At 40.4% G+C, this 25238-nt stretch overlaps 1 protein-coding gene and 1 non-coding gene across 2 annotated transcripts in view; both read left to right on the top strand.

Annotated features, from left to right (window-relative positions):
• Positions 1-25238, top strand: part of FHIT (fragile histidine triad diadenosine triphosphatase) — a 1216856-nt gene that overhangs the window by 827956 nt on the left and 363662 nt on the right. The window lies entirely within an intron of this gene.
• On the top strand, positions 2050-2152 carry LOC121166199. The gene has a single exon (XR_005885361.1). It is a non-coding gene; the product is annotated as a U6 spliceosomal RNA (small nuclear RNA).

Below are 25238 nucleotides of genomic sequence, written 5' to 3'. Positions count from 1 at the left end.
AAAAGTGTTTCAATCTTTTTGTTTGCTTATATCCCAGATCCCAAATTCATCCTCTTCTAAGGAGGTCCCTAGTAGGAGCTTATGTGTGTCGTGTGTGCGGTTGGTTCAGACTGTGGCATCCTGCAGGGTAGATTCAGGACTGGGTCATCATATCCTGGCCAGGAATAGGGAAATTATTCATGATGTCATATTTTGTCCTCTTAGCTCTGCATGTATTTGAAAGGGAGGAAAGCTAGAACTGCTGTCTGCTGTGGTTCACTCACTCACTCAAAAGTTTGTATCAGCTGGACAGGAGCTTGAAACTCAAGGTATGTCTCCCATATAGGTGACAGGCAACCACGTCCTTAAGTCTTAACTCTTCCCATGGGTCTGTATCAGCAAGAAGCTAGAGTCAGGCTGTGGAGCCGAGAATTAAACTCAAGTCATCTGTTATGCAACACCTTCCTCTTTTCATTTTAGCACTGGATCAAACTCCTGCCAAACGCTCCTGTTTAGGCTCTTGGGTACCATCAGTTTTCTATTTAATGGAGCAGTATGAGTAGCTTAGCTTTGTCTAACTTTCAGAATATATGTTCAGTGTGATGTACTCTGATCATCTTGATTCTAAAGCTTTGTTTTAATAAATAGTCATTTGTATGGAGAAAAATAGGAGCTCAATTAATAAATGGCGTTACTACTGTCAGGCTCAATGGCTAAGTTGAATTAGTGTCATTGTTACAGAAGATAAAATTTGAAGCAGTATTGAGAGCAAGTAGCATCGAATGTTAGAACAATAGCTGACAATTTTATGGTGATTTAATCACCATGCACCCACATTTTCTCATTCAGGCAGTTAACTCATATTTCTTGAATGTAGTGATATGCTTCTGGGGTGATTCAGAGGAAAGGGGTACAGAGAAAAAAAACAAGAAACAAGCTCACAGCAATAGTGAATTTGTTAGAGATTAATAGATTCAAAGAGGGAGCTCTCTGCCTGTACATAGATCAAGTGGCCACCTGGCAAAGGCCTAGTCATTCAGCAGGCAGGGCTTGTTGTAATTTGGGATCTTGTGGTCTTCCTAGGAGTGGAAGGATTCCAAGAAAATGCAGGAGTGAGAGGAGACTGGACCAGCTTTTCATTCTTGCTCCTGGGGGCAAGGTAGTTGTAAGGAAATGCAGAAAATGGGGTGGGGAACAAATTAGACTGGTCTTTTGAACTACAATCTAAGAAACGCTTGAGGGAGAGTCTCTCTTTAGGATCCTGAGGGCATAAGGATCAAACTTGGGCTCTCAATCCCTTCAGCGTAAAATACCCCTTGGTCTACACAACTTTGGTCTAGAAACTAGGAATTATAATGCTTAGAGGAAAACATACATGTGGAAATGGATTCTTAGATTTGATATCAAAACCACAGGCAGCAGAAGAGAAAGATGAAGCATGCTTGACCAAACATGAAATCTTGAGTGCTCCGAATGGCACTGTCAGAACGGGGAAAGAAGGGCCTGTCTAGTAGAGCATCTAACTGAAACAAGCGGCTTGTATTGCCAACATCCTGTATCAACCCCCAGCTACTCTGCTTTTGGTCTGGTTTCCTGCTAATGTGCCTGGGAAAGCAGGAGAATTTACCCAAGTACTTGAGTCCCTCCCACCAATGTAGGAGACCTGGATATACTAACAGATTACCAGCGTTGGCCTAGCCCATCTCTGACCATTGTGGCTATTTGTGGAGGGAGAAAGATGAAGGCAGAGTTTCTTTCTCCCTGTTTCTCTCTTTTTTCATATCATTGCCTTTCGTGTAAAAATACGCATTTCTTTCTTTCGTTCTTTCATTATGTTAAGCGGAGAGGTGTTGTGATTGAAACGCAAAGGTAGAGTTCAGTGTCCTGGAGAAATTGCAAATGAGCAATATTAAGCCTTGATATATTTAGACCTATATTTAGTGATAATAAAAGTGCTTCGAAACTAAATATTCCTCATCCATTTTTTTTCCTGCACTCATTTCACTGCTTTCTTCCTCGTATCCCAACAAAACTTGCTGTTCCTTGGCATTTTTGATATTTGGTACTTAGGCTCGCTTCGGCAGCGCATACACTGAAATTGGAACGCTATGGAGATTAGCATGGCCCCTGCACAAGGGTGATGCTTGGTACTCGACTCAAATCTTCACTCCTTAATGAACCTCTCTTGATTTGCCAAAATCATTTTTATCCTGCTGTTTGTAAACTTGGAACGCTCTTGACCCTTTGCTATGTTCATGAATAGTTTTTGTGTTTATTTCCTAAACACTGGGTTTGTGATTTTTTTTCTTCTCTTTTCTCTTTTTTTTTTTTTCTTTTTGTTGGCACATGATTGAATTGCCTGCACTGACTTGCTCCAAGCTAATTAATAACTACTGGAAAGCACTTAATAAATAAGGATTTAATTAAAATAAGACTTCAGAAGTGAGAGTTTGGGGCCTAACAAAGCCGCAGAACACAATGGCGTGGGTAAAAGTTCAAGTCACAGTTTTACTCTGGAATTTCATACTTGTTTTGGAAACTGCCATGAGAATCCTTCAGTTATTTGGCATCCTGTTTGCATCCACTGTTAACATCCTTTGAATTTCACTTGCAAGAGATTTACTGTGTGTTTAACATCATTAGGTGGTAGGATACAATTGGACCACATATCATGGTCATATCACTGCTCATGTAGTTCAATGTGCACAAAAGGCTTCCTTTCAGTATGTTGCTGTATGAGTTTTTTCTGTAGAATGGAAGAATCACTTTCTTTGCCACAAAATAGTTAGTAACCTACAGTGAAACTAAATTTGAAAAAGTATTTCCAGAAGAAACTGTTTGAAAATCTTCTCTCTTCTGCTAATGTGCAAAGAAAACCTAAGACATGCTACTGTTCATTAAAATTTAGGGAAAAAAAAACCTCTGTAATAAAGTTATGAATCATATGCAAAGGTTTATGTTTGCTTATGTTAAAACAGGTAAATATGGGAATTTGAAAAATGTTAGTTTCACCAGGCCTAACTCTATCACCCGAGGGTAGGAAATTGGACATGCCCTTTGTAACTAGGTCTTTAGTTCTCGAACAAATTGGCTCCGTAATTTCCTTGCTTAATGAATCTTCCAGAAACAAGGGGTTTGGATTGTACACCCTGCTCTTAGGAGACTTGGTAAATATTTTGGCAGTGATATTCCTGTTTGGAGAAGAAAAGTGGGTGAATAAATGGGCTTAGCCATCAAAAATCCTTTCCATAGATTATTTACCGTCATCTGACACAAACGAAATGTTGTGTGGTAGTAATTTACTTCAGGTCATCTAGATGTAGGAGAGTGCTAATTCTTATCCAGTGTTTGATCTTGCTGGGATTTTGATGAAACGAACAGGCTTATTTTGATTGCCTTTTGCTCTTAAAAGCCATGAATTTGGGAGATAATTTTTAAGTCATCAAATTTCCCTTTAAAATTATCCCTGAATGCTTATTTTGAAGTTTTCATTGACTGACTTTTGTTTCCTAAGAGCTGAAGTTATCAGGGTCTGGAAGGAGGCAGTATGTACTTCAAAAGATCACATGACATTTTGTACCTTAGGTAGAATGAATGATCCATTTCAACTGATAGAAATATATATGCATCTCAGCAAACAAGAAAAATGCAGCCTCTTGTAATGGGTGATAATTTTGCTCAAATGATCGTGTTACTCTGCTCCTTCATGGCTCATTTTGCACACTCACACATACACCTTCCTAACAAACTCTGGTCACTGTCAACCTCTCCCCTTCTCCATGATTCCTTTGTTCTCTGGAACGTTTTTCTTCTATGTTAGTAACTAAGATCCTCATGTGCCGAGTGACATCATGGAATCAAATATTCCCTGTGTATGATGCTCTTACTGCATATGGGAATATCTGGGTTTAATTAGTAGTTGCACTCATGGCTGCAGATTTCTGTGGAGACAGTTGGTGATGGATTAAGTATTTGGGTCCCTTAAGTCCACTAGAGACCTAGATTGAGTCCCAGACTCTCAGCTTCAATCTGACCTGACTGTGGCTATTGTGAGCATTTGTAGAGTGAACCAGCAGATGGAAGTTTTCTCTTTGTATTTCTGCTTTTCAGATGACTAAGTTCAAACAGTTTTGGTCACAAGCCTATACCTAGAAGACCCTTCTCAAGTCACATGAGTGGAGTGAATGCTGATTGGTCAGAAGTTGCAAATGTCCCTTCCATGAAATATGATTTCTAATACCTGCAGCCTATCATTGTTTCACCCAAGAAATTTATCTTGGGATTCACCAAAGCATAGGAAAAAGCCAGAATCAGCAGACACTTGACTGCTGTGGCAGAAATAATATCAACTATTAATACAAGTTATCTTCTTCTCAGCTTCACTGTGTGGTGCCACTGACAAATCCCGAGATAGACTACTGTCCATTACAAAAAAGCCGATGGTGATGAAATGCATAATTACTTATCGTATTTCATCTTTGAAAAAACAATGCTCTACCTTTTTGTTGTGTTTTCATTTGCAAGTGAAATCAACCAGTTCAAGCAATTTGAATTAGTGGGATTTATTTCCCTCTTTCTTGACATCCCCTCCCCTAGTTTACCCCTAGCTGGTAGAGGTTCTGGCAGACAAGGGGTACGCACCTGCTTCTCCAGATCATTTTTAAAGGGGTTTCTCTGAGAGCTGGAGAAATCTGCCCAAGAGTGGTCCTTCACCTTGAAGCTGGCAAGCACATATCATTAGCTTGATGGTTGGTATTGGCAGGGATCCATTGATGGGAACCTTACATAATCAGAGTGTTCATGGCAAATGTTAATAGACTGTACTTGAAAATGAAGGGTAAAAATCTCCATGTGTTAGGTTAATTGCATCAGCCTAGTAGTCACAGTGAAGGGGTACAAGACAGCTCCTGGGAGAAATGATGAAACCTGTTGGTGTCCTGTCTCATTCATTCACCCAACGGGGAGCTGTTTGAAGTGTTTGTTCCTGGGTTCTTGCATGAATACTGACTAGGAGCTTTTGTAGTCTTTGTGACCAGGATTCAAAAAGAGAACTACATTCTTAGTTTAAATATAGGGACTTGATGAACTCTGGTAAAGTTAATCACCAATTTCAACCTTAGAAAATGTGATTAGGTAAAAACAGCTTTAAGAAATCCTCCATGTTTGTGATAAGATATTACAAAAGAAGAAAAATGGATTTTCCAAGGAGTTCATAACACTTATTTGGCTCCTCGTGTTTATTAGAACATTGTTGCCCACTCTGTCACTCACCATGCCCCTGCACAGTTATTGAGTTGTCCCATTACCCTCTGCATTCTGTGTTTGTAATTCACTTGGCTTGTACTGGCAGCTTAATGAATTTGATCAGTTGGATTGGTGATAAGAATTTAAACTGCAGTTTTTGCAAATATTTGTGTTTACATATATGTGTATGCATCTCCATTCATTTTTTATTAGAAAATACTTGCCAAAGTACTGAAAGAGATGTATTTCGGGTACTGCATAGTTAATTCTTTTGTTTAATTTATTTGAAAAATATGAAGAAGCAGATAGAGCAATTTTCCATACATCTATTCTTTCCACAAAGGTCTATATGAGCTGTGACTGGGCCAGGCCAAAACCAGAAGCCCAGAACTCATTTAGAGTCTTTCATATGCGTGACCAGGACCCTATCTTTTGAGCCATCAACTTTTGCTTCCTTGGGTACAAATTAGCAGGAAGCTGGAATCATTGCTAGAGCTAAGACTTGAAACCAGGTATTGAGATGTGGGATGCAGGCATTCCAAGTGGTGCTTTAACTACTACATCCAATGCCCGTTATGAGTTTATTCTGTAATTTAATGAGTATTTGTTAAGTATCATGCCAATATTAGTCCAAGGAGACAAAGAAGATGAAGATCTATGGACGTAATAGGCATAGAGCTCTTTTAGAAAGAAGAGGTAGATGGTGTTTGGCCAGAAATCTGGTGAAGTTGGGTCTTCTTCCTGTGAATGACTGGATGGGGCTGGGTGGCTGTGGGGAAGGAAGGTTCCCAGGCAGAGGGGCTAACTCAAGAAAAGCAAGGAGCTTTGGGTATGTTTGGGAACAGCAAGTGGTTTTGATGTGGGATAAGACAGGTACCTAGATTAGGGCCTTGAGCTGGAAACCACTCTTTCCCTGCCCCTACTAATCTTATCCATCCATCTGCCAGTCAAATGACCCCTCCTCCAGAATGTATCTACCCTGACTTGTGGCTGTCGCATATAAGCACTCTACTCTACAAGCTCATAGAAAGCCTGGCAACATGAAGCTATGCTCTGTCACTTTCCATAGATCTGGAAGAGCAGGGTACTGAAATACCTATTTTCTCCCTGCTTCACCTTTTCCCTCCCTGGCCCACTTGAATCTAGACATGGTCTGTTTGTATCTAGAATTTCCTCACTTTTTAGACTGTCACCTTGTAACTCATATTTATGCCTATAATTAGAATGCTTTTCTTGGGTATAAGGGGCAAGAGTCTGGAATGGGGAAATAGGGACTTTTAGAGCTCACCAAGGCTATAGCAGTCTCTCAGAGCAGCTGGATTCTACCAGACTAGCAAGGTTAACCTTCCTTCTCTGGAAGATACAGTCTCTAACGATCCCTTTTCTTTGCTGTTTGTTGGCCAGGCACCCCTTTTAAGCCTTTGAAAAGATGGAAGTCTAGTTCAGTAAAGAGAAAAGTTTATTTTTTAGTTGAGAAGCCCAACACATGAAAGTAACATCTACTTGTTTCTGTATCTGTGGGTAGTTTTTTTGTTTGTTTTTGTTTTGTTTTTTTTAAGACAAGATGAAAGTCATAGTTCTAGGTTCTAGATACAGGTTGCTTGGGTTTTGTTCTCTTACCATGCCTGTGTAGCTGTGAGCCTGGATTCCTTCATTCTACACTGGGGATAACGATAACATGTTCTCAAGGTGAGTGTGAGTTAAAACAGCTCATCCACAGCCAGTCCTTGGCACATGGCTTGACATGTTTTGAACACTGAGCACATACTGAATGTATTTTTATAATATAGACAAAAGTTTCTGAAAGCTTTTAATAGCAATCAATCAGTATATTCTTTGATATTATTTATAGAAAGTCTTTAAGTATGCATAAGATGATTAATAAGTGTCAAACCATGTGGGTCTTGAAGTCCTCTAGAAAATATTTTTCTGTAATATGTTTTCCATTTCTCACACTCCTAAATGATTCTTCTTACTCGATTTCCTCATGTTCAGGCTTACCTGAGTAGGTTTTTGTTTGTTTTTAAACAGGTTAAAATTAAATGAAATTCAGTCCTAGATACAAACCAGACGTCAGCTGGTTTTCTTGATTCAGATGCTGTGCTGAAACATTTTAATATTAGAGAAGTAAAACAGAACCTACATCATAGGAACTTTATTATTATAATTGTGGAGATAAAATGGTTTTCTGTGCTTGGGAGGTGAGATTTTACTAATCAGTAGACACAAAGAATAAAGCAGATATACTTTCTTAGCTATGAAAAGATGCTCAGGAAGCCAAAGAAAGGAAGTTACTTAATGGTGTTATGTTCCATACGTAAACATAGATACATACTTCAAATTGTTCACTGAAGACATCTCTGAGTAGTAGGTGACGGTTGCCACAGTGACCAGAGGAGGGCGGAGCTTTCTTGGAGCTGGTGCAGCACTTTAACCTTAGTCTGGGATTGGGAAGGATGGAATCCTGGTGTGCCCTTCAGGCAATGGGGCTGCACCAATGATGGACAAAATCCAGTATTCACCACCAAATAAGGTCTGAAACAACCCCGCTTCAGCTATCATATTAAGGGGAGTGGGCAGTTAAAACTCCCTTGTACATCTCTTCCTGGCTCTTCTTCTTCTCTAGCTCCCTGCTTCACATCTGTCTCTGCTACAGAGGGAAGGGAAGGCCACAACGAAAGTTCCCTAGAATAAAGACCAGCGATTCTTTTCTATACACAACTGATGTGTTCCTTCCCTGGTGGTCAGTGAATCTGACAGTAGGACTTGTTTTTCATGTTAAAACGCCTCTGTGTGTTTCTGTCAGCATACATTTCATAGCTTATAAAACTCCAGGTTTGGAGCCCGCATTGTAGTATGATGGGTAAAGACTCTACCTGCGTCACTAGCATCCCCTAACGGGAGCTGGTTCAAGTCCCAGCTACTCTGCTTCCAATACAGCTCTCTGCTAGTGACCTAGGAAAAGTAGGGGAAGATGGCCAAAGTACCTGAACCCTTGCCATCCTTGCTGGAGACAAGGAAGAAGCTCCTGGCCTGTCTGACTGTTGTATGGAGTGAACCAGTAGATGGAAATTCTCTTTTTCCATTTCTCTCTCTATCTAGCTCTTACTTTGAAAATAAATACATAAATCTCCAGTGATGGAACCCAGCTTCAGTCCCTGGTGTAGGGAACTTTTCGGGTACACTGCGTTCTCCACCTGTTCTTTCTGTTTGTCTTCATTCTGTCACTTGATCATCTGCTCATCTGGCCTCCTTCACATGGGCAGGTTGCCTCGGCCTGGCTTGTGGATGTACCTGGGCTTCTGATCTCTGATAGAAGTTCCATAGGAACTTAAATTCACTCTGAATAAGATTGGCTTTTGTATTATAACCCATTGTAGCATTTCACAGGAGTAGGTGGTTTTTATTTGGTTTATCTCTCCTGGAGGATTGCTGTGTGTCGTGCCAACTTGACAGAATGCTAAGGAAATAGCAAGGATTGGACCAGTAAGTAAATGCAACTGGGCAAGGAGAAAGCTTCCCTGAGATGGAATTCTGCTTTGAATGCTTGTACTGTTTTCAGTTGGAGTGCTGCGGAGTTAGATGTGGGAGTGCCTGGTGAGAAGAGCCCACAAAGCTCTGGGCCACGTGGTGGTAGGCACAGAGTCAAGAACTCTGAATATACCTGTAGGCCAAGTAATTAACTTGACAGCTTTATAGGATTGCTCTCCTACTCTCACCTTTTTTTTTTTTTTTCCGTGACCAATTACTTTCAATAATGATGGCAAGTCAGCTTCCACCCCTGACTGCGCTACAGATTATAATGTCAAAAGGGCCTTTGTAATGTCTTCTGTGTCTTAATAAACCTGTCAGATGAGGTTACCCTATTTTCTCATTTCTGTCAGGGAAACATAGGATGGCGCATTTGGGTGAGGATGCCAGGTCATGGTGTCTGTTTTTAGATCGGTGTGATGTGCCACGAGCCTGCAGCACCATGGCTGCATGGCTGGACTTGCCAGAGAATAGGCGCTTCTCTTGATTAGGGGCTGGCTGACATGTTGGTGGGATGTCATTCACTAATCCTTCTAGGCCATCATCAGGTGGACTGTTGATAACCTCTTCCCTCCTCCCTCCTTGGCAGGAAGTTGTACTCATGTGCTGATAGGAGGATTTCCTTCCTGCTCAGAAATTCATTTCCTTAGAGTCTCACTAAAGTGATATTATTTTTGTGCTGAGGGAAAAAGAAAAAAGCTTCGGTGATCTTCTCTTAGCCACTGACTTAAGTATATGATCTGCCACAGGCTCTTTTTATAACACAGAAATTAATGTAAAGATACATTTTCCTGAAAATGCTGCTTCAAGTTAGGCCCTTCCCTGAACATCAGGCACTTAAAAGGTGAGCAGAAGGGGCCAGCAATGTGGCAAACTCTATTCTGCCATTTGTGATGCCAGATTCCAGCCTAGGAGGCAGCAGGTGGTAGCCCAAGTACTTCAGTATATGCCACCTGGTTGAGAGTTCAGGATGGAGTTCCTGGCTCTTAATCTTAAACTTCACCCTAGCTTAACTCAGTCCTGGCTTTGGTAAACATTTGAGGCATGTCTATCAAATGTCTGTGTCATCTTACTTTCAACTAAATAAATAAATCTGTAGAAAATGAATGAAGGTGAGCAGAAGCCAGAATCATCTTTGCCTTCAAGGGACTCAGTATCGTATAATGAGCATGTGAGCTTTTCTGGGCTCTGATAGAATCCTTCTTGTGAGGGAAGACTTCTGGCATGGAAGAAAGATGAGTTTTTGTAGGATATGGGACACCCACATTTGTGGCAAAGCTCAAAATTTTGAAAGAATGCTAAGAACTGTCCTAGTTTCTCATGTGCTTCTCTTGGCTTGGAATAAAATCTCTAGTGGAGGGCAGACTAAACATGGGGAGAGAAATTCTATAAAAGACTGTGCTTTGTATCTTTTTTGAGCAGCAGCAAGAGGCAAACCACAGGGCTCCCATCACGTGCTTTACTCCTTGGCTTGGGGCCAAAGTCAGGAGATCAGAATCCAAGCCAGATCTCCACGTGGCCTGCAGGCATCCAGTGCCTTGAGGGGTCGCCACCAATACTCTAGATGTGGATCGCAGACACATAGAGTCAACTGCAGTTGGTAATTAAACTCAAACCTGGTGAAGAATATAGATGTCTTCACCACAAGGCCCTGTGTTCCCTGTTACCTTTTATGGCATGTTATTGTGCTCATACGGACATTGAGAACTGGGCAGGTTGAAACATGTATACAGATTCACCAGTGTGCCACGGTCCTATCCTATGGTCAGTCTGTTTTTCCAGTATTCAGAGCATGTGAAGCTGAACTGCAGTCTCCAGTGGATTAAATAAAGGAGAAAGCAAATAACAGGAATAGATAAGGAAATGGGAACAAATAACTGACAGGTACTTCTGGCACCTGGTTTAAATGTTCTCTTCTGGTAAGAGAGAGCTTGAATAGGTAACTTAAAAAGAAGTGACCATAGAAAATGAGTCCATTAGTTCTAAGAGTTAAAATATCTGCCTTGGAAACTATTAGAAAACAGTGATATATTTTAAGAAAAGATTTAAAATAGGTCAGGCATTCGGTCTTGCTTTGAAGACAGTGATTTTGCTTTCAGAGTAACTGGGATGGAGTCCCAGGCTGGGTCTCCTGACTCCAGCTTCCTGCAGGACACCATGGCGATGGTTCATGTAGTGCAGCCCTGTCTCCCATGTGGGGCACTTGGGTTGAATTCCAAGCACCTGGCTTAGGCCTGTCCCAGTCGTGCCCTGGGAAGGCGTTGGAGAGTAAGACAGTTGATAGGTGCTGTTTGTCTGCTTCTCACAAAAACCCTATAAATGGATACATTGTTCTATGACTAAGAATGATCTTTTGTCTTTTAGAATCCTGAAACAGAGCCCTTAAGCAGGCTTTTCCTTCCTATAGAGGTTGTGCTTCCTTTTCTCTCTACTCACAGAGTTGGAGTTCTGAGCTTGCTACAGTTTTCCAAGAGCCTTCCTTAACATCCCCTCCATGTGTTTCTCTTGGTGATTTGTCCTGTGGTTACCCTTGGATGTTCAGAGTTTGTTTTGATGTCTCGCATTAGAGTCTCCTTGAGTCTTTTCTCAGCAAAGAAGCACGTGAAGGGTGAATGTGTCCACTTGTGACAGAGCAGCTGGCCACTCCTGGAAGCAGGCGTCATCATGCCTGGTGCAGGTTGACTTTCCCAGGTGCCCTTCTACGTGTATCTGCATATGCTGCTTGTGACTTTCAGTCCTGTCTTCCTCTCATTTACTAGAAATAGGGGCACACAGCTGCTTGCTTATTTCTGCTGCTTCTGTTGGTTCTGATGTGTTTTCCCCCCAAATATCGGTCCCCCATGAGTTATCTGCTTTGAAGCACTCTCCGTGTGCAATGTACCTTCTGTTGCTGACAGACATCCTTTCCCCAAAGCATGCCTTCTTTGTTTTCCTTCCAGGAAGAACGATGCCCTTGGAAATGTCGCCTTTCCTGATGACTGAGTCTCATCAACTCTTAGAAAAAAGCAGGACTTAGCTGAGGTCTCGTCGATAGATGCACAAATGCATTTGTGAATTACATTTTTCATCATCATGCATATGAAATGCCCATCACCTCCTGCCCCCCTGAGTCCTGAGCACTGGGCACACTTCAGGCCCTATCCTCATCACAGTCATGGAAATTAAACATTTATTCACGATTAGCAGTGACTGTGGCAGGCAGGCAGACGTTATGGTGTTTTATCTTACAAGTACCGTGGTACACACGAGGAGGGTGTTCATTGTCTGAACCGCCACAGACTTTTCCATATGGACAACACAGTTGGCAGTGCCGGTGATCTGCCACCTTTTAATGGCCCGATAATTTAAAATGATGTGCAGATAAAAATAGAGGAGCCGAGCATAGCCACACAATGCAGCCCTTCACTCCCGATGCTGGCTGGCACTCCTCAGGCGGTATGTGGCTCAAGGGCAGAAACTGAGTTAGATTTCAGCTGGCCAGAAGCTGTCAGACCTTTTCACACTGCAAGCAGATTTTTAAAACATTCTTTGTTTCTGAGTTAGATTATAAAGTAGATGATCATCATTTTTTTTTTCGGTTGAAATGGAGGTTAAAAATTTTATGTAAATTGTCAATATCCTATTGTGTATTTTTCCACTTGAGAAGGATTTTGAATGTTTGATTCAGTTAATCCCCTTCCTCTTTCTCATAGACACATGTGTGTGTCTGTGTGTGTATGTACCTTCTCCTTCTCACCTCATTCAGCTCTGTTTTATAAGTAACAATGTGTTATTGGCTTGGAATTGATCTGGGTGTCATATGTTGTCATTTGATAAAAAACAGTTTAGCTAAGCTGTTTGACATTACAACAGCTGGTAATGTCACTTTTGTTAATGTCTTTAACCACGTTTTTAACAAAACAGCAGATGCTCATCACAAAAGCCATTTTCTTTCTCTGTTCAGTTGGGGGATATCAGCTCAAACTAGTGCCTCTGACTCGAGCAGCAATCCTGGGAACTGAACACTTAATTCTAGAATAGGACACCTTGCAAGGGCCCAGAGTCTTCCAACAGTGTTGCAAAGGACAGGACAGTTTCAAACAGAAACCATGTGGGAGCAGTTTTCTTAGAAGTGCGGAGGCTTTAGGAGAAGAGAAGAAATCTTGCCTGTGCCTCCATGCTGTAGGAAATCAGACCCCAAAGAATGGACCGATAGTGAAAATGGAGATTGCTATCTGAACATTTGGCCCAAACGATTCCCACCAACAGTGCTTTCCTGTGCAATAGACATCTTCCTTTTAAAGTCTTAGCCCTGCGTTTGTGATCTTTTACTGCCTTGTTAAGAAGTATTCGGGAGTGAAATCATGACTGTTACAGTGTCTGTGTACTTGTTGGCTTAGGCATTTAGCAAGTGTATAAGGAACCACTGTGGAGTACAGGGCATCATGTCTCATTGGAAAGAGCCTGGCATCCCAGGCACAGCTGTATAGGGTGCCTGTACATTTGATTATTTGATTGCTTAATTACATTTTACTCTTGTCTTTTCTCAGCTTCAAGGTAGAGATATTTCTAATACCTACTTGGTTTTTTTTGTTGTTGTTGTTAAATGATATAAAAGTTTGAATGAATAAAATGAAGAATACAGGGGAAATGTGACACAGAAAACACTGTTATTCGTGTTGACGATTGTTACTGCATTACTGTTATAGAAAGCCATACTACTAAGGTGCATACATTATGATATTGTGGTGAACACTATTATCTTTATCACATAATATAGTCTAAACCAAGCAAAACAATTGGTTTGTGGATATGTGAGAGAATCTTACTTTTCTTATGTATAAACCACAGATAACATAACCATAAATGATTATGTCTGTGAGACTAAGATTCCAAGGCTGATAGATGAATTGAAGGAAAAAACTGAATAAATTCCTTGGGTGGCAATAGTACAAACTGTAATTGATAAGCATTGCTAAGAGACCAATATTTTTGCCCCAATTGGTGATTAGTGGGAGAACACTTGGAGTTGAACAAGTTGAGTTTGTTGCTCATTGCTATGGGAGAGAACATACACATCTCAGTAAGAAGGCATTAGAAAAGTCTGGGAATAGTAGCTGTTTGGAATAGTGGTTAAGACACACATATCCCAAGTCAGAGTACATTGGTTCAGTTCTAGGCCCTAGATCCTGGTTCTGGCTCCCTGCTAAGGCAGACCATGGGAGGCAGGGCCAATGGCTCAAATAGCTGAGGTCCCTGCCACGTGACAGGTGGACTTAGTTTCCAGCTGCCTCCTTCAGCCCTACTTCAGTGCTGGCCATTGTGTGCGTTCATGGAGTGCCAGTGAACTGGAAGCTGTTTCTCCATATGTGACTCTCTCTGCCTGCAAAATACAAAAATATATTTTTATAACTTGTGGAGTTTGGCGGGGCAGGATATAAGGAAGTGAAATTCATTCTAGAGAGTCTCAGAGATTCACAAACCGGTGCCATTCTGAGGATGTCTCAGTGAATTCGTGTAGGGAAGCTGAAGGTGTTAATTAGTGATGCAACAGTCACTTCTACTAGCCCAAGAAGTTGGATGTTTAGGATTTCATCAGTTGCACATAGATTTTTGTGTGTGTGAGTGTCTGTGTTTACACATCTTGGCTTTCCTTTTTAGTGGTCTCAAGCTTGCATTTACTGAGTCTCTGGTATGCTGTGACATTATGTCTTGCAGCACAGTGGGGACGACCTGTGAGTTCTCAGCTAGCTCCTAATACTGAGATCTAGCATTGAATGTCAGAGCTGTGTTCACATGTCAGGAACCTTCTCTATATTTGGCCTGCATATGTATTCTCTTTTTCCCTTCTTCTCTCTGTCTCTAACAAGGGCAAAGAATTCTCTCTCAAGAATTCAACAAGCAAATAGAGTACTATTTTCTACCAGAAACTGTCTAATTAGCATTCTGGAAACTAGCCTTAGAACAGAGCCTTCATAAGGGATGTAGAGCAGAGAGCTCAAAAAATTGAGGGTCACCCAGGCCATGTGGAGGCATGAGACTGCTCAGTTTTTTTCATTTCCTGTTTTGTGAGACCATGATTTTCAAGTTCCTGTAGTTTGGAACCATATGCATTGAGGTTCAGGCACATGTCCACTCACAAATGCAGACATATTTGAGAGATTATCAGCGGTAAAGCTGTATAAGTTTTCAAAAATATTGAACTTGCAATTCCTTTGTGAAATAATTCTAGCTAGGACTTTGAGCCTACATATGAGTAGAAGACGGACTGTGTATCGATGAGATTGTGGTTTTGTTTTGTAGGAGTGATTCTGACTAAGCAACTCTGGGAATATTTGCCTGCTTTCAGTCTTTCGTACAAGGATTTCACATGTCAGCTCCCAGGAGAGGGTGGTTAGCTGTCCCCAACTGCACAGATTTGACCACTCGTCATTATTATTCTTCCTTCAGAAGGCCATCTAACGTTCACTCTGGGAGAGACCTTGGAGGTCATCCAATCAAAACCCTCATTTTAAAGATAAGTAGACGGAGACCTGGAAAATTGCAGCTTCACAAAGGTCAGTCTGCTCCGGGCAGAACAACTTGGGCTTCTTCATGCTGCCCTGGGTTTAAAATACTAGTACTTCTTCTGGGTCCCACATTTCTGCATTTGGAAACTGCTGTAACCTTCCCTCCTGAGTTTCTAAGATCTTTCCAAAATCCGTAACTCAGTTCCCCAATAGTTCACACCAATTGATCAAGGTTGACATATGTCCTAAGAGTACTATTACACAATCTTTATTTTATAATCAATATCCACTTTCTAGGAGCTGGCAGCTATTGGCATACAGAGACATCTTGATACTAAATACTGAATTTAACAATTAAATTAATTTAACTATTAAAAGTAATTTAACAATTACCTTTTTAATAAAGATTCACTTATTTTTATTACAAAGGCAAATTTTTACAGAGAAGACATAGAAAAAGATCTTCTATCTGCTGGTTCATTCTCCAGATGGTTGCAATGGCCAGAGTTGAGGCTATCAGAAGTCTGGAGCCAGGAGCTTCTTCCAGGTCTCTCACATGGATACAGAGTTCCAAAGCTTTGGGTCATCATCCTCTGCTTTCTCAGGTCACAAGCAGGAAGATGGCTCAGAAGTAGAGCAGTGAGGACATGAACCAGCGCCCTTATGGGATGCTAGCACTTGCAAGGGGAGAATTAGCCATTGAACCACCTGAACCATAACATTTATGGAGCTAAGACAAAACTCAAAACTATGCAGGTGCTCATCAACTTATCATGAGGCTCTATCCCAATAAACCCATCCTATGTTCAAAATATAAATTGAAAGTACTCTTCACCAAAAATCACAGCTTAGGAAGAGTGTTTTCTCTAGAGCACCACCTGTTTTGCCTCACACGGCTGACTGTGAGCTTGTATTCCGTATTATCAGCCTGGAAATGATCCCCTTCAAAATATGTCTTCTACTGTTTGGGCATATACTGGTGCAAATGTTATGAGCAAACAGTCTTAAGTTGAACCATCAAAACCTGGGGAAAACCTATAGATTATTAATAGTGGTTGATTAAGAATCAGTATGACCTATATTGCCAAAGAGACAGTTATAATTCATATTTTAGGACAAAACATTGAAAAGAACTGGATCGATTATGTCAAAATAGAATCTCTGTTGGCTGTTGCTTCAGATTACAACACTGCAGCTGTGTCTCTGATGCAAAAATATTAAAATACCTGAGTTTATAAACAATTCCATTTTGAGACCATTTCTTTGTTTAAAATATCTAGATCTCTTTTTAATAATTTCTAAAAGCTAGAAAACAATTCCAATCTTGTGTTGGTTACTAAGCAACAATTAAAGTCTCAGTGAATCTTTTAAGACAGTTTACTGAAGTGAGAGAAACAGTGTTTTGCACACTCCATGTCCCCTGGCAGTAGCACCTTTGGGGACTGACAGAGTAAGAGAGGATGAACTTCATCCAGTTCAAATGGAATGGGATGTCCTGTTAAAGGTTATCTTTCATCTGGGAGTTCATCAGAAATCACAAACAATAAACTAAAAGCTTGGGTGTCCACATGGTATTCTTTACATATCTGTATCTATTTATCAATGCAATTTATTTATTATTATTTTTCATTTGAAAGTAAGAGGGAGACTTGCAAGACCTGGTCTAGACCTGATCGAAACAGGATTGGTGAACTCAATCTGAGTTTCCCATGTGAGTGGTAGGAATCCCAGGCACTTGAATCATCATCTACTGCTCCACAAGTTACACAAAAATGATGTTCTGATTTGTGGAAAGGGAATCTCAGGGAAGACCAAAAGATGCTAAGGTCAGGAGCCCACATCTGGATATTTCACTACGTTATGTATTGGGAGCTGACGGTTGCGTGTGACTTTGCCTTTTGGAAGGAAGAGGTTCAGTGGACACCTTGTCTAGGACCATGCAAGTAGTAGTGAGTGTTCTGTAAAGCAAACTGGATGTACAGTGCTGTCGTCAGAGTTGGGAAAGGATGCTGGGAAGGTTGTAGTAAAACAGTATTCCTAGAAGGAGGCTTGATTTCAAGTCACACTTTGCTGTCTGGAGTGGAGAGTTAAACAGGAGAGATAGAAAGAGCCCTCTATTGCCTAATTTGTGTCAGGATTATTGGTTGACTTGAATCTGCATGTGGAGCAATTCAGCACTCCAACAACTTAAAATTACACAAAGAGGAATTAAAAAGCACCTGCATTCAGCTGATGCCATGTCCTCTATGCTCTTAATGCAACATATGCGTTGGAGTAAAGAATGTGACTGGCTGTGTGGCTGCCTTTATTCTCCCAGATTCTGAGTTGCTTCTGGGATTATTTTTGTTATCAATGATTAGAGGTATTTCAGTGTAATACTTCTTTTGTTTCTCTTACCAAATAGATTATAAATTTCCTTTTTGCAAGAAAAGTGTCTCATATATAAGCGTAAGTAAACTGTCAGAGAGATGTGGTAGCAGAAAATGATTAATTTTGCCTTTTAATCATAGTTCCATTATCATATGAAACAGTCATGTCGTTGGACCCATTTCGCTAATGAAGGTTTAGCACCACTAGGAGCATATTTGCATTAATGAGGCATTACAGGTTATTAATTGAAATATAATAACAGCTTGGAAAGTTATAAGTTTGCATTAATTGGAAACAGAATTGTGGATTTATTGGCAATATACCTCTTATCTTAGAGAAATGATTCCTTGATGGGACATAAAGAGGCCATTTTTGCAGTGACTAGAATTCTTGGCTGTTATATGTTGATTTTATTTTAAGTTGAAATAACCTACTGCAGACTGATTTTTTATTTTTTGCAACTGATTTTTAAAGCAGAACATTTTGATGCTGTGGGTAACATCTCGACCATGGCCTGTTACTTGGCTGAGCTGTTCACCATTTATCTATTATGGGAAAAAGTATTAAATGAAGCAAGTTTGACTTTGGAAGGAGTGACCATTCATGACTGTCAGTCCTGTCACTGGCTTACCCTCTAGAGGAAGAATTCACTTGGCTGCTCTATGTGTACAAAGGACCTTCAGCGTGTTCCATGAATGCCTCATTTATTTCCTTCTTAGTTCCTAAAATTGATCGTCGTTGTGTAAAAGATTGTGTGTTTTCTTGGCCTTTTGTGTGTGTCTCTTACTAGTGTGTTGTCACTACAGAGAACAAGAATAATGTCTGTCGTGTTCTTCATTATGTGCCTATCAACTCTCATAATGGTGGTATGCAGTAAATAGCTGAATGAGTGACACTGAGTCCCAAGTTAGGACTGTCAGATCATGGAGAAGGTTCCAGTGGAAAGTAATGACCATATTTCAGTGCAGAATTTAACCCTCAAGTCTAGGGCAGAAGGATAAAATGCTGAATGTGAAATTTGCCCTACATTCATTCATGTATTTGGTGTTTCAGTTCCAGAAACTTGGCCTTAAAATACCACTCAACTTAATTCAACCATTGCAGTTCCTGAGACTAGGAAGAAGAAATAAAAGTAATCCCTGGGTATTCTGCCTCATGGCAATTGAGTGAGAGCTGTGTTTTCTAACATTTCTTAAGAGTTTTTGTAGAAAACCAACATTCATGATAAATCTCAAAATAGAGTTTTCATGTCATAATTGGCACTTTTGTTAAAGCTAATAGAAGTGAAATAGGCAGGCTCAGCTGGGTGTAGCATTGAGGTTATAAGATGGTAATTTTGTTGAAGTTTAGTGCCAGTCCATGAGAATGTGGACTAGGAAATCAGCCCTGGGAAGCTAGGGAACGAGCGCCTGCTTGCCTGCCTCCTGCACTTCAGCTCCTTTGCTTCTTTTTCATGTTCTCCCTCTACTCTCCATCCTCCCCTTATTCATCTACGTACTTTGGCTGGTGATTGGAACATGAAAAGTTCCTGTTGTTGCATGTGGTGTGTCTTGGCAGGAAGAACCTAAAACGCGGCCAGGTTGCAGGAAGTAGATCCTGGTTAAGCTTTACTACTGATCATCAAGAGCCAGAGGGACAGTCCGTTTTCTAAACCTCATCTGAAAGATTCACGCTCTTTGGTCGGCCTACCTTGTAGAATTCATGTAAAGCTGGTTGGTAGACTAAGTGATTCACAAGGTCAATACGAGCCATTGCTATGATATGCTTATTGCTGCATGCAATCAGTGAAAGACAACCACATGAAGGGTGCTCTCAATGACCTGTGCGTGGCAATCCCACTTCACATGGCCACACGCCTAAGAGTTCACTCAGTTTTCCTGGGAAGTTAAATAAAATGCATACATACGTTTGGAAGTAGAAAGCAAATATGAGTCAATGCCAGCTTTGTGCTTTGAGCAGCTTCAATTAAAATTCCAAATTACAAAACTGAGACTTGATGTTTTACATTACTCACATGAAAATGATTTTTTAAATTTTTTTAATGATTTATATGAACACAAGTGCAAATTACTGGGTATTCTGACACCCTGCTAATGGAGTCTGGGAAGCCTACACAGCATCAGCTGTAGAGAAAGGAACGTGTAAAAGACAGTCTTGGAGGAGAGTCCTGACATGTTTCAGACCATTGCCTCTTGTGTGCTTTGCCAAACTTGCCCTTTTCTTTTTTCTTGTTATAGTTGGATTCAGAGCTTTTCTGGGAAATTTCTGTGTTGTCCTCTTGATTGGCAGCAAGGAAGTTAGTCCTTCATCTATGTTTTATGAGCATGTTGCCTGTGGCAGGACAGTCCATAAAATGAGAATTATTTTCATATATGCATATTCTGATTTCTTGACCCTTGGGAGTGGTTCTGCTCTCCTTACTAGAGAAACAAATAAATGTATTTATTCTTTTTGGTTAGTGAGTGATAATGTGCTAGAGAATATTTTCAGGTTTAAAAAAGTAGTGAAATTAAGAAGTTAGAAAACAGAGAGGGGCTTTGTGTGTGTATGTAGCTGTGCATTGCTGTGTGCGCATCCTGCAAAGATGTTTTTATTCCACAGTCTCAAAATAGTTAGCGGTCAAATCATGTTGCAGCAATGTTGACTCTTTTACCAGCAACCTGGAGAATCACCCCTTTGAGCCTGGCTGTGTGCTTCCTGCTACACATGGATTCAGCAAAAATCCATGTGTCCTTACGAAGCACATGTCAGAGGAGAATACAGATCATCCGCAGGTCACCAAGAAAACAATATAATTGCAAGTTCTCTAAAGAAAATAAAACAAGGAGAGAGTGAATATTGGGGAAAGCATGCTTTATTTCATTTGGGACATAGAAAAGTAACATTTGTGCAATAAATTGAATAAACTTCTAGCTTCTAGCCTGCTTGATATTCCTTTAACAATCTTTCTTGGCATCAGAAAGAGCAAAAAACCAATAGGGATAAGAGCTTTGTGACAGAATGAGAGAACAGTCGGAACTGAAACTGAATTTGTAGTGATGGGTCCTATCGACTGGGGAGTGTCTGGTGAGAGGACAGTAGATGATGTTAAGCAGGGCTGTTCTCTGGTTAATACACTTGAAGAATCTGCTGGTTGTTCTGTGAAGAACAGGCTGTATGGGAATGTGGGGAGGAGACTAATTGCGAGACCTTGGGAATATTTCAGAAAGATGATGATAACTTGAGCTTGATGGTAGTGGGGAGAGGTGATCAGAATCTTGATAGATTTTGAAGCTTTTGAACTGTATTCAGGGGTATCAACTAATAACACAGTATCAAATTATATGGTGATATAGTCTATGTGCTGGCCTTAGAAACTAGTTTTTGGATAGGCACAAAACTATTAGTGATCTAAAATATGACTTAAATATGTAGGAGATGTAAAGATTACAAGGTTGTAATAAACTCTAATTTTGAATCAGTTGCAACCAAGTCCTTTGATACTTTTCACTAAAACATGCAAACATGGTAGTATAAATGGAATGCTATTAAATTACTAATTTCAATATCACCTAATGAAAGTCTTTAACTCCCTTGTGTAATGTATTTTAATTCATGCTTATTGTTTCTTTTGTTTAGTTCAATCCCATACTTGTACCAGAAAAATCCCACAGTCAGTTAGAATTTTCAAGTAGAGTTTGATCCTCCTTAGGGGAGAGATCTCTGATGAGGTAGGAACATCAGAGACTGACTCCAGTGTATTTGATTGCCAAAGAGAAAGAGCAGTGCTGAATTCCTACCATGCCATTTGATGTTGGAAGGATCTCAAACTTTGTTGCCTACCCTATGTTGGCAGTGTAGCTGCAGAAACTTCATCAGGCAAGAACAAGCTTCTTTGACTTACTTTGACAACTTGTAGCTTTTGTGTATGTTCTAAAGAATACTGTGGTGAGAACGGGCTTGTGTTTCTGTTACAACAAGTGCACATGGCAGGAAACAGTATTGTGCCTATTGGCTTGGCTGGGGTACATCTTTCATTTCTTAAGGATGGATCTCTACACAGAACGAATTTACTGAGAGTAGGTGATGCTGAACTTGCCAGCATTGTGTGAGGGCCATAAGGCAATAGCTATTCGCTGCCTTGTGACAGCGTTGAGACAGTGTCATCCTATCTCTCCTCTACGGAGGATGCTCCAAATCCCATGGGACATCTAATATCAGTTTCAGGATAAACACATTTTGATCACTTTCTCCTTTTTTCCATTTTGTTTGTCCTTCTAAGGGACAAAGGAAGTGAAACTCTGGAGAAGCAGCTCTCCAGACAGCTCAGAAGAAGAAATGTCCCTTTGTTCTCCACAGAACCTATCAATGCTGATCCTAAAAATGTGCTTTTATAATGTGTTATATTACGATGCTTACACAGAATTTCTTCATGGAAGTTTATGGCACCTAGTCACATGGTCATTTTGTTTCCAAAATTCATTGCTATAGGTAACAAAGAATGGGTGGAGAAAAACTAAGAAGGACTTAAGAAAATTCAATTTGTTATAAGCAGTGATTTAATGTCTATACTATCCTACGGAGTGAGATTTTTGAAGGAGCCGGAGTTGAGAAGGATTTTCCTGTCCAAAGGGAATTATTCTGTCTGGCAAGTCAACAACTCCAACAAAAGTGTTACCTATGTTGTTCATGGTAGAAGATTGCATGCTCAAATAAGTTCTGTTGCATGTCAAACAGCAGCAGCTAATGAACATAGCAAGGAAGGAAGGATAGTGGGGTGAAAATCAGGGTCATGTTTACACTTATTCTGTCAGGACTGAATTTATTTTGTATGTGAGAAGCTCTGCCTTTATTAAATGAAGATAGAGTGAAATAGCACATTTCCTTTTCCAGCAAGGGATGCATACTTGGTCTATTTAAGAATCCTGAGGTCTTAATTCTGTAGAACATGGTCTTTAATCTCAGTTAGCTTTCCTGATTGGAGACTCTGGCAGATATTTGGTCTGTAGTTATGATGTGGTGTACCCTATAAATTAATTCAGTTTCTCTCCTCTATATGTGCAGTGTGGTCAATCTCCCTCAACACATTTTTCCAACTATTATTTCTGGCATTAAATCAGATCCTAGTGAGGTTCCATAGGATATTAGCAAGAGAAGCAAAGATGAAATTCTGCAGGAAAGATCAAGTACAATTTAGTAGAATAATAATAAGAAAACATCATGTGGATCCTCCCCAACATATCCACATGCCCACACTTCAGTTTCGCTAGGTAACAGTACAAAGCTTTGTTGTTCTGATTGCCAACATATGTTGGAGCCTTCACGTGCGCCATCTACTGCCATTCTCTTTTAAATACTACTAACATGTTGTTTATCTACATGGAACTCTGGAATTTATTAACACATAGCATATGATAACATTAATTAGAGCACTGTGACTTGGTGTTCTTTCCCTTGTTATTGGATTTGTTATTGGATTTGTATTGGATTTGTAGGTATACACTGAGTTTCTTATGAATATATCTTTCTCACCACAAGCCTCTTGTCTTAGTCACAATAGATGTTTGTCCACTTCGTGTCCTCTATGAATCTGTTGCATGAACTAAAGAGGATAGATTGAAGCCCTAGAGGAAAATCCCTTCCACAGTGAAAACTAGAGATAATTGAGTTAAACAGAGCTTTCTACCTTGATTTTTCCATGGTGTGAACTGTGACTTCACTGAGTGTTCCTGTCCCATAGTACAGGCCTGGAAAAATAACGTGCCCGTGGTCCAGGATCTGTGTAACTGCTGACATTCTCCATAATTGCTGCATTTTTTTTCAGACAGTACGTTAAGTTGCAACAACTGTGTTTTTGTACTTGACTAGGTTTAAGGGGATTAAGCAAAAACTAAAAATGTAGCCCAATTCAACCTCTTTGCTTTTGGCAGAGTAATGCTTGAGTTTTCTTAGTGGTTTCTGTTTTTTTCTTTTCTCGTTTTAAAGAAAGATTTATTTTCATTGGAAAGACAGATTTTACAGAGGAGGAGAAACAGATAAAGATCTTCCATCCATTGATTCATTCACCAAGCGGCCGCAATGGCCAGAGCTGAGCTGATCCAAAGCCAGGAGCTTTTCCAGGTCTGTCACACAGGTGCAGGGTCCCAAGGCTTTGGACCATCCTCTCTTGCTTTCCCCAGGCCACAAGCAGGGAGCTAGAAAGGAAGTGTAGCAGCCAGGATATGAACTGCAACCTACATGTGATCCTGGGCATACAAAGACGAGGACTTAGCCACTGACCCATCACGCCAGCCTGCCCTTTTTCTCATTTCTTTGTTATTAAATAAATGTAACTGCATAAATTGGATTTTCACATTTTATGGATGAACAGTGAACACGTATTCCTGCATAGACATACAGTCTGCTTGATATTCACTCATTAGTTACTTGGACCTCTGGGTTTGTGACACTCGAAGAGGCCAAGGCCTGAATGCAAAGGCCCTGTGTCATTGACATCTTGGTCCTGTAGTGCCTCACGGTTTGAGAGCAGGGGTATTGGTTTCCTTCTAAACTTAGAATTGCTGAAGAAATCATCAATGTGTCTTAGTCTATGAGTTTTTTACATTGGGGCCACTGCCATGGCTCAACGAGCTCATCTTTTTCAAACACCAGCATCCCTCATGGATGCCAGCTGGTGTCCCATCTTTCCAATAATAATAATAATTTTTTTTTTTCAGAAAAAGAGCTTTTACTCTTAGGATTTCTCTGGAATCTGATGTTTGACTGCCAGTGAGATGGTTTCGGCAAAAGCAGAGTTCAGAGCATCCTTTCTGCTTCCATCCTGAAAAAGGTCTTTGGAAGGCTTTGTTTGTATTATTGGAGGCTTTTTCCTCCTGGGTGGACTCATTAATACCTTTTGTGCCTACTATTTTGCTTTTTTCAAATAGGTTTTTTTTTTTTGAAATAGCTTTCACTAGTGGAAAATCCAATTTACTTGCAAGCTGTATTACCAGTTGTGCTCATTTATTTTTCTTCCTCAGTAAAAGGAAAATAAAAGATTGCATGTCAAAATGGAGATATACCATTTATGGCATTAGCACTTGTATTAGTAAAATGATGCAGCAATTATATATCTTTGCAAGTTGTATTTCCCCATGATGGAAGACAGCTTCTTTATGTTACAGGAGCTCATTTTCCCTTAGAATACATTTCATTTCCTGAGATCTTAAGTATTTGCCTCAAATTTCCATTGACAGAGAATACAGACTGTGAAGTTCAGGGTGCTTTACTCACCCAGAAATGGAGTCAGCTTGTGCTGTGAATCTAAAACCTTGGTTTTTATGATGTTCATCGGCACGGACTTGATTTCTTAGGGGAACTAACCTTCTCAGTTTCAAGTGAATCCTTTATCTAGCTGACCTGGAGGAGGCTGTGCCAAGTGCCGCAGCTCCCACCCAACTGAGCGATCAGATTATTATTCCCTTGTCCTAAAGCTGTTTAGAACCCTGCAGATTTGCCACCATAGAGCACAAACTTATTTGGAGAATAGAGTCAAACGAGAGGTGAGGAAGAGGGATGAGATATTTGTGACCTCGCTTGCGTATCTGGATCTTCTGATAATAACGTGGCTGGTGTGACCACCAATGCACATCATTGTATTGAAAAGCA

This window comes from Ochotona curzoniae, unplaced genomic scaffold (assembly GCF_017591425.1).
Source record: "Ochotona curzoniae isolate NIBS_2020 unplaced genomic scaffold, NIBS_Ocur_1.0 contig_908, whole genome shotgun sequence".
In the NCBI taxonomy this organism is placed as follows: Eukaryota; Metazoa; Chordata; class Mammalia; order Lagomorpha; family Ochotonidae; genus Ochotona; species Ochotona curzoniae.
The sequence above is the reverse complement of the archived record's forward strand: the minus strand, read 5'-3'. Positions and strand labels throughout refer to the sequence as shown.